The following is a 10,457-nucleotide window of genomic DNA, read 5'->3' on the forward strand; positions in this document are numbered from 1 at the left end:
GTCGAGTACAAGGGTCGGTCTATTGAATTGACGATGACATGGATGGTTCGTAGAATGTTTACAAATTTCGGTAATTACACTTGAACCTTTTTTATGCAGGTTATATTTATGAAGTTTCAATTTATACGCATTTTTATCCTCTGCATAAAAAGAGTGAACCTATGACAACGGTGGCCATGGGGCGTTTATAGGGGACAGCAAAGGGAGGTTTAAGAAGCGATTCATAGGATAGCATGAGGTCTCAGGGGCGTTTAAGGGGACCAAAATGGCATCTCAATGGGTCTCAACGGATTCCAGGGGGCTCCAGGCGATCTTTGGGGTGCTTCAAGGGTTCCCAGGTGCACTTCAGGAGGTCTTAGGGACTTTTCGACGGGTTTGAGAAGCGTTACTGAGGCGTTGAGGTCGCGGAGGGTTTCAGGTGCATTACATGGGGTCCGAGAGGATTCTAGGAAGATTGCAGAGGCACTACGGAGGCACTTTTGAGGGTTTCGAAGAGTCTCAGGTGCTTTACATAGGGTTCGAGGGGGTTTTAGGGGGATTTCAGAGGCATTTCAGGACGTTTCAGAACATTTTCGGCGAATTTCAGAGTCATAACGGAGTCATAAAGGTTGCGGGAAGTCTCAGTTGCGTTACATGGGGACCGACGGGGTTTTAGGGAGACTTCGGAGGCATTTCAGGAAGTTTCAGACGATTTTCGGCGTGTTTCAGAAGCAGTACACAGATGTTTATGGGGAATTTGAGGAGACTCAGAGTTATTTCAGGAAGTTTCAGAGAATTTTTAGAGACCTCTTCACAAAAACCCTTGAAACCCCTTCATAACCCCATTTAAATGGCAATGAAACCCCTTTTAAGGGTGTTTCTGAAACTTCAACCACCCACCCCTCCCCCGGGTATGACCCCGAATTGAAATGCGAAACGCCTCTGAAACTTCCGTAATCTTCTTCAGACGCTCTTGAAATCATCATAGCAAATTTGAAATGCCCCTGAAACCCCTTGTTGAGCTTTTAATGGGTTCCAGAAACCTTCTGGAACGCCCCTGCAAACCCCTTTGAAATGCTCCTGAAATGCCAACAAATGCTCTTTTAAAACACCTAGAAACGCCCTTAAAACATTCCTGAAAGCCCTTGAACCACACTGAAATGCCTTGAACACCCCTTAAATCCCTTGTAATACCTTGTAAAAGCTCTTGAAACTCCGCTGAATCGCATTAAAAGCCCTAGGAACGTCCTTGAAACCCTCTTAATACTTTGGAATGCCCCTGAAATCCCCGTGATCTCATTGAAACGCCTACGAAACCTGAAGCAATGCTCTTGAAGGGCTCCTGAAATCCCCTGAAACGCCCGAATGCCCCTTAGAACTCCCTTTTTTGGGCTTTCTAGAAACTTACTGGAAACCACCTTGGCCACCTCTCAAAGCCTAGGAGCAAAACCTGTACTCGCAACTAGATTTCTTCATTAACGCCTTGACCCTTGCCCTGACATAACCTAGTTTATGCACAAAACTCCCTCTTTGTATGTCCAGTCAATGTCATAAAAAGAGGTTCCAGTGTACATCTCGTCCTTTTTTTACGTCCATGCTTGGCTAAGCAACACAAAATTCTACCGCTAAAACAATGAGCAAACTCAACAGTTTCATATTTTTTAAAGAATCTTCGTGATTAGGAGAAGTATACAAAAATATAAAAATGTGTAGTTTGATCATTATTTTGGCAGTAGAATTTGTTTTCGCTAAGCCAATAGTGGACGTTAAAAAAGGTTTGGGTGCATTAATATTTTCCAATGACATGGTTCCGGGTCATCTGGCCGAATGCCGTATGACCGAAAAAATATGAACGACGAAGTTATGCCCCTGTTCTTCGCATCAGTATAATTCGAAAGAACAATCACTACCTCAAAGAAGGATACAATTTTGGCAGTTTCTCTAAATGGTAAAACTAGAAAGAATAGCATATGATTAAAAGAAGGAAATATTTCTGATGATCATATTGGCCGGTAGTTAGAGTGTTAAAAACTACTCCGAATTCTTTTGATCATGATTCGGACATCCAGTATTTTTTGCAATCTTAAATAAACTACCCTGCACTATTTAATCACTCATGGACAACTTTTCTTAAAAATCTCCCTAAACTCGACCCGTAACACTAGTCCACAAAATAAAAACAAAAGTCATGAACTTTTATCAACAAGTAAAATTGTTCAAGCATAGTCAAGTGCTGATTTTGAAACCGTGCTCCGGCACAAAAACCTGGGCACCCCCCTCAGTAAGCAGTCCTTTACCGCGTTAATGCAGGGCTCTGGCGTGGTGGACCTTATTTCCCGTGTTACTCGTGGGATGAAATCATGAATAAACATCTAAAAAACCAAACTCAAGGTGGAAGTGGTGGTGCGATCAACAACTCCTTCGCAAGAAGCGGGTTGATGAGGTCTCCGACAAGGAGAAGTGAGGAGTCAGGCGCTGGGAGCTGCTTACGCAGCTCAAGCGTGGTAGCTCTTGTCCACTTCCCGGCCAGCCAGCTGGTGGCGATAGTGGACGGAGCGTGGCTGCTGAGGGCCGTCAACCAAGAAACCAAAGGACGGTCCGCAATAGAGGTGGCTGAGCAGCAGCTTGGCATCATCAGCGACTTTGCGTCCACTAAGTCGAATATAAGCAAGGGCCTGAAAACGGCCTTGTTTCGACTTAAGGTGTCGATCGATGATGCCAAGCAGGAGCACGCAGTACTCGCGTTGCTGACTGCTGCAGCGGCGGAATCTGCAAAGGAGAAAGTGCCAAAATTTACCCAAACGGAGGTCTTCTCCTTCGCAGGTAGTCCAAGGAAAGTGGGTGCGACTGCTCGCGACAAACAGGACAAGCACTCGCAGAAGCGGGCGAGGCAGTCGTCAGGTGAGGAGCTGTTTGGCGGCGCCCGCAAAGCCAGGTACATAATTACCCTGAAGGCCGGCAACAATGCCGGAAAGTCGGACCCCAGCCAGGGTTCCCGGAAAGCTGGGAAGAGTGGGCCTGAAAAGCTTGGCCCGTTCCGGAATGATGGGAACAACGGGTTGCGACCGATGGCCTCAGCAGCCACATAGTAAAAGACAATTACACCGTCTTCGACCTTGCGGCCTCTAGAGACTGAACATTACAAACATTTGACAACGGATAACACCCAGTGGCCCAGTGAAGAGTTTTCCGTTTGACGAAAAGTTTTCTCCGACTGGAGTGGGAATCGAACCCACGCTCCGAGGCTAACGAGACACCTAAACGACTGACGCCGCTAACCGCTCGGCCCGAAGTAGGGCGAACCAAGAGGAGGACTCTCCTTGGACTAAGTTGAGCGGAAGAAGAGGAAGACGGATCCGCCGGTAGAAGTACAGGATGCCAAACCAAGGTGCAGGAGGGTACGTGTCAAGCGCGAGAAAGGCGACGCGCTCGTCATCAAGACGGAACAGTCCATGGACTCGACGTCTTGAAGGCGATGAGAAGCAACGCCAAGCTTAAGGGTCTGGGAATCAGCCAACTAAGGCAGTATTAGACGTACTCGGACGGGCAAAATGATCCTGGAGCTGAAGCGCGAGAAGGACCACAAGGGCGCCGCCTACAAGAGGCTGGCCGTAGAGGTCCTTGGTGATGGAGTAGATGTGAGGGCTCTTACACATGAGGCGACTCTGAAGGTCAAAGACATTGACGATATCTCCGAAGTGGAAGAGCTCGTCACGGCACTGCAGCAACAGTGCGATGTGCAGGTGGCCGCCGCAGCCGTTAGGCTACGGAAGGGGCCTACAGAGACACAGATAGCTCTGGTTTAGCTACCTGTGGCGGACGTTAAAAAGTCCGTTAAAGAAGGAAATATAAAGGTGGGCTGGTGCGTATGTCACCTGACATTCTACGAGCCACCAGAGCTGTGCTTTAGGTGTCTGGCACCAGGACACAAGTCGTGGGACTGCAAAAGCCCTGACAGACGCAAACTGTGAAGGTGATGCGGCGCTGGAAAACATAAAGCCCAAAGCTGCACGAGTCCACCCATCTGTATGATCTGTACCGGGAAATCCGTGAACAACAGACATCCGACGGGTGGTCCAAGGTGCCCGGCCTTCAAAAAAGCCGCAGTGAACAAATCACAGTGTATGTAACGCAGCTGAACCTGAACCACTGTGACGTGGCTCAGCAACTGCTTTGTCAGGCGGTTTCTGAGTGGGAGACTGATATCCCCATCATAGTGAACCCATACCCCGCCGCCTGTAACGGCAGCAGGGTCGCGGATGGGTCCAGAAAAATGGCGGCGATATGGACGACCGGTAAATACCCCGTCCAGGAGTTGGTGTCTACTACCTACGAGGGCTTCGTGGTCGCCAAAGTAAACGGGGTCTCCTTCTGTAGCTGTTATGCGCCTCCGCGGTGGCCGATCGAGCAGTTCACGCAAATGCTGGAACGCATAACGACCGTGCTAACAGGGCGAAGGCCGGTGGTAATAGCGGGTGACTTTAATGCCTGGGCCGTGGAATGGGGAAGCCGTTTCACGAACCAGCGGGGTCAGATCCTGCTAGAAAAACTGACCATCTTAGATGTCGACTTGGCTAATGTCGGTACCAAGAGTGCCTATAATCGAAACGGAGCGGAGTCAATTATTGTCGTGACCTTTTATAGTCCTGGCTTAACAAGTAGTTCGAACTGAGGAGTAGACGATAGCTACACTCACAACGACCACCTGGCGGTTCGATATAGTATCGACTACAACAACAGCAGGCAGCGAGTAGAGGCGGCTAGGCCAAGGCCAAGCCCTCGCAGGTGGAAGACATCATTCTTTGACGATGGGGTATTCAGAGAGCCGCTCCGCCGTGAGCGAAACTAACTTGGTTTAGACGGCGACGAGCCGGTAGCGGTGCTCTCACGTGCGTGTGATGCGACCATGCCTAGGCGAGTCCACCCTAGAAATGGGAGGCCACCGGCTTACTGGTGGACCGACGCGATTGCGGACCTGCGCCGCGCCTGCCTACGGGCTAGGCGGCGGATGCAGCGAGCACGATCAGAGGAAGAGCGAAACGAACGGCAGGTAGTGTTCGCCGCTGCAAAAGCCGCGCTGAAGACCGAGATAAGAGCAAGCAAAAAGGCATGCTTTGAGGGTCTCTGTCAGAGTGCCAATACGAACCCGTGGGGTGACGCCTACAGGATCGTTATGGAAAAGACGAGAGGTGTGATGGCTCCTACAGAGCAATCTCCAGAGATGTTGGAGGGGATCATTGGAGGACTTTTTCCGCGTCATGATCCTAGTCCTTGGCCTCCTTTCGTAGGACAGCCGAGGACTGGGGTTGGCGATGAGGAGAGGGTCACCGATGTGGAACTTGCGGGGATAGCTAAGTCCCTTAGCGTAGGTAAGGGAACGTCCATAAATTACGTCACGCAAAAATTGATCATTTTCAACCCCCCCCCTCACCCCTATGTCACACTTTTTGTATGGAACCTCTGAAAGTTTTGTATGGGTCGTCACACTTTGCTGAACCCCCCCTCCCCCCTTAAAGCGTGACGTAATTTATGGACGCTCCCTAAGGCCCCAGGTCCGGACGGAGTTCCGAACCTGGCCTTAAAAGTAGCTATTGCAGAGGCGCCCGAGATGTTCAGGTCTGCTATGCAGAAATGCCTGGACGAGGGAGTTTTCCCAGAAGCTTGGAAGAGGCAGCTGGTCTCCTGGTCTGCTATTGCCGATGCGCTCTTGCGTCTGGGAATACCGGAGTACCTGCACAAGATTCTCGGAAGTTACTTTCAGAATCCTGTACTAATCTACGACACGGAGGTGGGTCGGAAGTGCTTTCACATAACCTCAGGAGTCCCGCAAGGTTCCATCCTGGGTCCGGTGTTATGGAATGTCATGTACGACGAGGTGTTGAGGTTAGAGTACCCAGTGGGAGTGGTGATTGTCGGATTTGCCGACGACATTACGCTCGAAGTCTACGGTGAAACGATAGAGGAGGAAAAGTTGACTACCAACCACTCGATCAAGGTTGTGGAGGCGTGGATGCGGTCCAGGAAACTGGAGCTGGCTCACCACAAGACAGAGGTGACGGTTGTTAACAACATGCAGTCGGCGCAGCAGACGGAGATCAGTGTAGGAGAGTGCACTATCATGTCTAAGCGCTCTGTCAAACACTTGGGCGTGATGATCGACGACAAGCTTACCTTCGGTAGCCACGTCGATTATGCCTGTAAAAGAGCCTCCACAGCTATTGCGGCACTGTCCCGAATGATGTCCAATAGCTCAGCGGTGTGCGCCAGTAAGCACAAGCTTCTGGCTAGTGTTGCTACGTCCATACTTAGGTATGGCGGCCCGGCGTGGGGCACCGCGCTCAGTACTAAATGCTACCGACGGAAGCTGGAAAGTACTTACAGGCTTATGTGCCTGCGGGTTGCGAGCGCGTACCGTACCGTGTCACACGACGCTCTCTGCGTCATTACTGGTATGGTGCCTATCAGCATTCTTATCAGTGAGGACATGGAGTGCTTCGAAATGCGCGGCACAAGAGGCATACGCAGGACTGCCAGGATGGCCTCTATGGTCAAATGACAGCGCGCGTGGGACAATTCCACCAAAGGAAGGTGGACCCATAGGTTGATACCGAGGGTAGATAGTTGGATTAATAGGCGCCATGAGGAAGTTACATTCCACCTAACACAGGTCCTTACAGGTCATGGTTGCTTCCGACAGTATCTACACCGTTTCGGGCATGCGGATTCTCCCGAATGCCCAGTGTGCAATGGTTTAGAGGAAACGGTGGAACACGTTTTGTTCGTGTGCCCGCGTTTTCGCACAATGCGTGACCGCATGCTTGCCACATGCGGGGAGGACATAAACCCGGACAACTTGGTCCAGAGGATGTGTAGGGATAAGTTTGGCTGGAATGCCGTTTCAACGGCTATCACCCATATCGTCTGGGAGCTACAGAGGAAGTGGCGCGTGGACTCGGAGAATGGCTAGTTCATTTGCAGTACAAGAGGTGGGCCAGGGGTTCGGTGTCGGCTTCGTAGGTCATACCGGTGCCCTGCGGTCGAGATCGACCCTTAAGTGGCCGCGGAGAGGAAGTCCCGGTAGCGGTGCTGTCGTGGCGTCGGTCTACTGGGTTGGATCCGAGCCCACGGTTGGAAAGGGGTCCCCGGCAAGGGTCGGGGCAGGTGGAGACCCTGCTGTCAGCAACCTTCTGGTGCAGCTGATAGGGCCTGAAGGGTAGTGATACCCTTGCCTTCAGCAGGTCAGATCGGGTTGCACGAGGGCATCAGTTCTTGATGTCTGCAAAGCAGTTGGGCGCGGGCGGGGTTGACTCTGCCCGCCTTTCGAGGACAAAGGGAGTGGCTAGGAGCTCTCGGGAAACTGGCTAAGCGCCAGCATGTTACCGTGATGGGCTATCCAGAGCGAGTCATCGATGTTCGTTGTTGCTAGGCTACGCAGCTAACCTTAAGGGTGCGATGTGCACTAGCCCCTCTCTGAAGCAATACCTTCTTGGTGGTTCCGGAGAAACGTAGGGTTTGGCGACCATAGGAATGGTTTAGTGGGTACGAGGAGAGAGTAGTCCTGGCTTTTACTTTTGTTGTAGAAGACGGCCTCAGACCTACACTGCAGCGAGTTAGGTGGGTTGACCAAGTGGAGGATGATTTGCCCTTTCGCAGAGTCCGGAACTGGAGACGCACAGCCATGAACCGAGTAGAATGGAGACGACTGCCACGTACAGCAGGCTTTAGTCTGACCGGTAATAATTAAATTAATATGATGGATGTCCAATTTTACGGTCCAACTTCATTTTTCCCACTGAAAAAACGCAAAATTCGCTGCCTACACGCACAGCAGGATCAGACAAATCCCTTGTTCATAACGGGGTGCGACATTGTTATCAACTGTGTCAGCAGATTTGATTATTGTTCACCACTAGCACTTTCGCGCTGTTTTTCATCCCGAGGATTTCCATGCTTCCCAGGTGCACGTGTCAAGCGGCTTGGAAACTGGAAAATGTGCCAACGAAACAAGGCTCAGTTCGATATCCCCATTCACCCGCGAATCGTTCTTTGGCACGCTCGAGCAGTTTGTTCACATAACGCGCGCGCAAGCTCACGCAGGCAGGCAGGAAACAACATGGATATTGTGCAATCCAATTTGAGAGCAAACCTTTTTGTACAGATCTATCAATTTGCGAATGCGGTAAACGTAAATTCAATTCCACCTTGTTTATGCACTTTGCTCAAATCGTATCAATTTGGGGAGAAGGCTCCAAAGCTGCTTTGCAACCGTTTAGATTTGCGGTATGCACGGTGAGAACGTGACAGATTTAGTACCCGTAGGATTCCAAGCGTAGCTCCTCGCATTGGTAAGATGTAGTTCAAAAATCGCATAAATGCCACCCACGTACCTCACCCGGCGATGCAGAGCAACCATCACCACAATTGATAGCAACAGTAATTGCGTACCCATAGCCAGAGTGCGCGCGATGAGTTGATATGGTAGGTATGCCAAGCAGTCAGTAAGAGCGGTTGCTGACGGCTGAAAATTAAGCCAATTATTTTTTTCCTCCAGTTCACTTTGTAAGAGGTAAATGCCCAAGATTAGAGCGCGGCTAAGGAACAACGCTATGACCGCAGAAACCTGCCACACCGCAACATATCAACCCACTTGCAGCACCGACCAAACGTGCCTTAGCTGAGCAGTGCAGGTCTTTCTCTCTCTAGCTAAGCTAAACTATGCGTTGCGAATACAAGGAAAATTGAAAATCTTATTATGTTTGCAATTTATTATGTTTGACAAGCGCACCAGACCGCAGACAGCCACCAGCAGCAAGGAGAGTGCATTTCTGCATATCCTACCTCTTCGAACCAACCCAACCCAGCCCAATGCAATGCAATACACTCACTCAGCGCATTATTATATATGATTAGTAGGTATGTGGCTGCCCCCATAATGGGGCCTACTAAGGCCCTCTCGTCAAAGGGGTCGTGTTTTGCTAAGAAATTGTGCGAACATGGTGTACGAAATGGGCTGGGGGAATCGGTGTAAAATGTGCTTATGATCCTCAATGTTTACCGCATTTTTACTTTTTCTTCGTTAATTTCGTGTTTTTCATGGAGAAACGTCCCAGCTGGGACAAAGCGTGCTTCTCAGCTGAGCACTTTCACCGTTATTAACTAAGAGTTTTCTCTGCCATACGACCATTCCTGAATGTGATTTGATCGTTACTATAAGTGAATGGTGTCAATATATGTTTGCATAAACATCCTTCAAGAAGCTGGACAAGCAAACCCATATAAAATCTTTCAATTTTCCTATGAAAATTGACAACTTCTGGTTTTTATTGCTTGCTATTTAGGGGCTGTTCATAAACCACGTAGACCAAAATTTGGCCATCTCAGACCCCCCCCCTCCTCCTCGTAGACTTTTGTCCATACAAAAATTTTGAAATTTGTATGGAGCGTAGACTTTGGTCAGACCCCCCCCCCCTCCCCCCAAAAAGTCTACGTGGTTTATGAACGACCCCTTAGATATTCTGGTGATTTTATTATCTGCCAAGTGTTTCCAAGGAGATTGTGCAATACATGGAGACGCATGGTTGTTGATGCCTAAGCTAAGCATTTTAGGGGTTATGCAAATATGACGATCATCGTCTAGGTGAGAGGGCGTTTTTAAAAGCGTGACACTCAATGTACTGAATATTCAAAAAAGCGGGAGAAAGGGTGTCTGAAATGTTCGAAAAATGATGAACGGCATTTTTGAATATCCTTATATATTGGCATCTTACTCGATGACAGATGGCCTTTTATCACCACTTCTGTCTTACGGACCAACTTTCAAAGTAGCTAAAAATCAACTGAAATGCATAAGCTTCGTGAATATTTCTGCTGAAGAATCAAGCAAATACTGTTTACTTGTTGTTGCCTGCCATTACTATTATTTTCAAATGAAGATGATGGTTGTGTATCCTCCATTAGCGCAAGGACTACCTATGGCTACAGAGTCATACCGGAGAGGAATGATCTACTTGATGTTTTGGTGGCTTCGTGGTCGTGCGGCTAGTATCACCAAGCATTTAATCGCATCGTACTGAGGAGCGTTAGTTCGATTCCCTCCGCAGGTGTCAGGAAAAGTTTTCGGCTGTGCCACTGGACGTTGCATGCTAAGTGCCATGCTTCCTTCAAAGAGCAAATAGCTCACTGGAAGCATTAAACGTGTCCGTGTCTTTTTTTTTTTTTTTTTTTTGTAGCAGAGTTGCACTAAATGCACTGGAGAACTTCGGAAATAAAAATATGATTCATCATTTAAAAAAAAATCATTTTTCCATAAGCATCGCTTCAACCCAAAAATCTATTGGAAATTGCCAGATAGAAAGAAGAATAATTGCATAAGATGTATATTTCAGGTTATCTGCAAGGAAAATCCGGCAGTTTTGCAAATTATTATTATTTTCGAATGTTCAAAAACTTTTATCCCTGTGATTGGTTTACAAATTTAC

The 10,457-nt window shown here is 48.8% G+C and overlaps 1 protein-coding gene across 1 annotated transcript in view; it reads left to right on the plus strand.

The window, feature by feature from the left end:
• The window catches only part of LOC134290206 (myb-like protein X), a 704,426-nt gene that overhangs the window by 258,500 nt on the left and 435,469 nt on the right, over positions 1 to 10,457 (plus strand). The gene's annotated exons all lie outside the window — the stretch shown is intronic.

This window comes from Aedes albopictus, chromosome 3 (genome assembly GCF_035046485.1).
Source record: "Aedes albopictus strain Foshan chromosome 3, AalbF5, whole genome shotgun sequence".
Taxonomy (NCBI): Eukaryota; Metazoa; Arthropoda; class Insecta; order Diptera; family Culicidae; genus Aedes; species Aedes albopictus.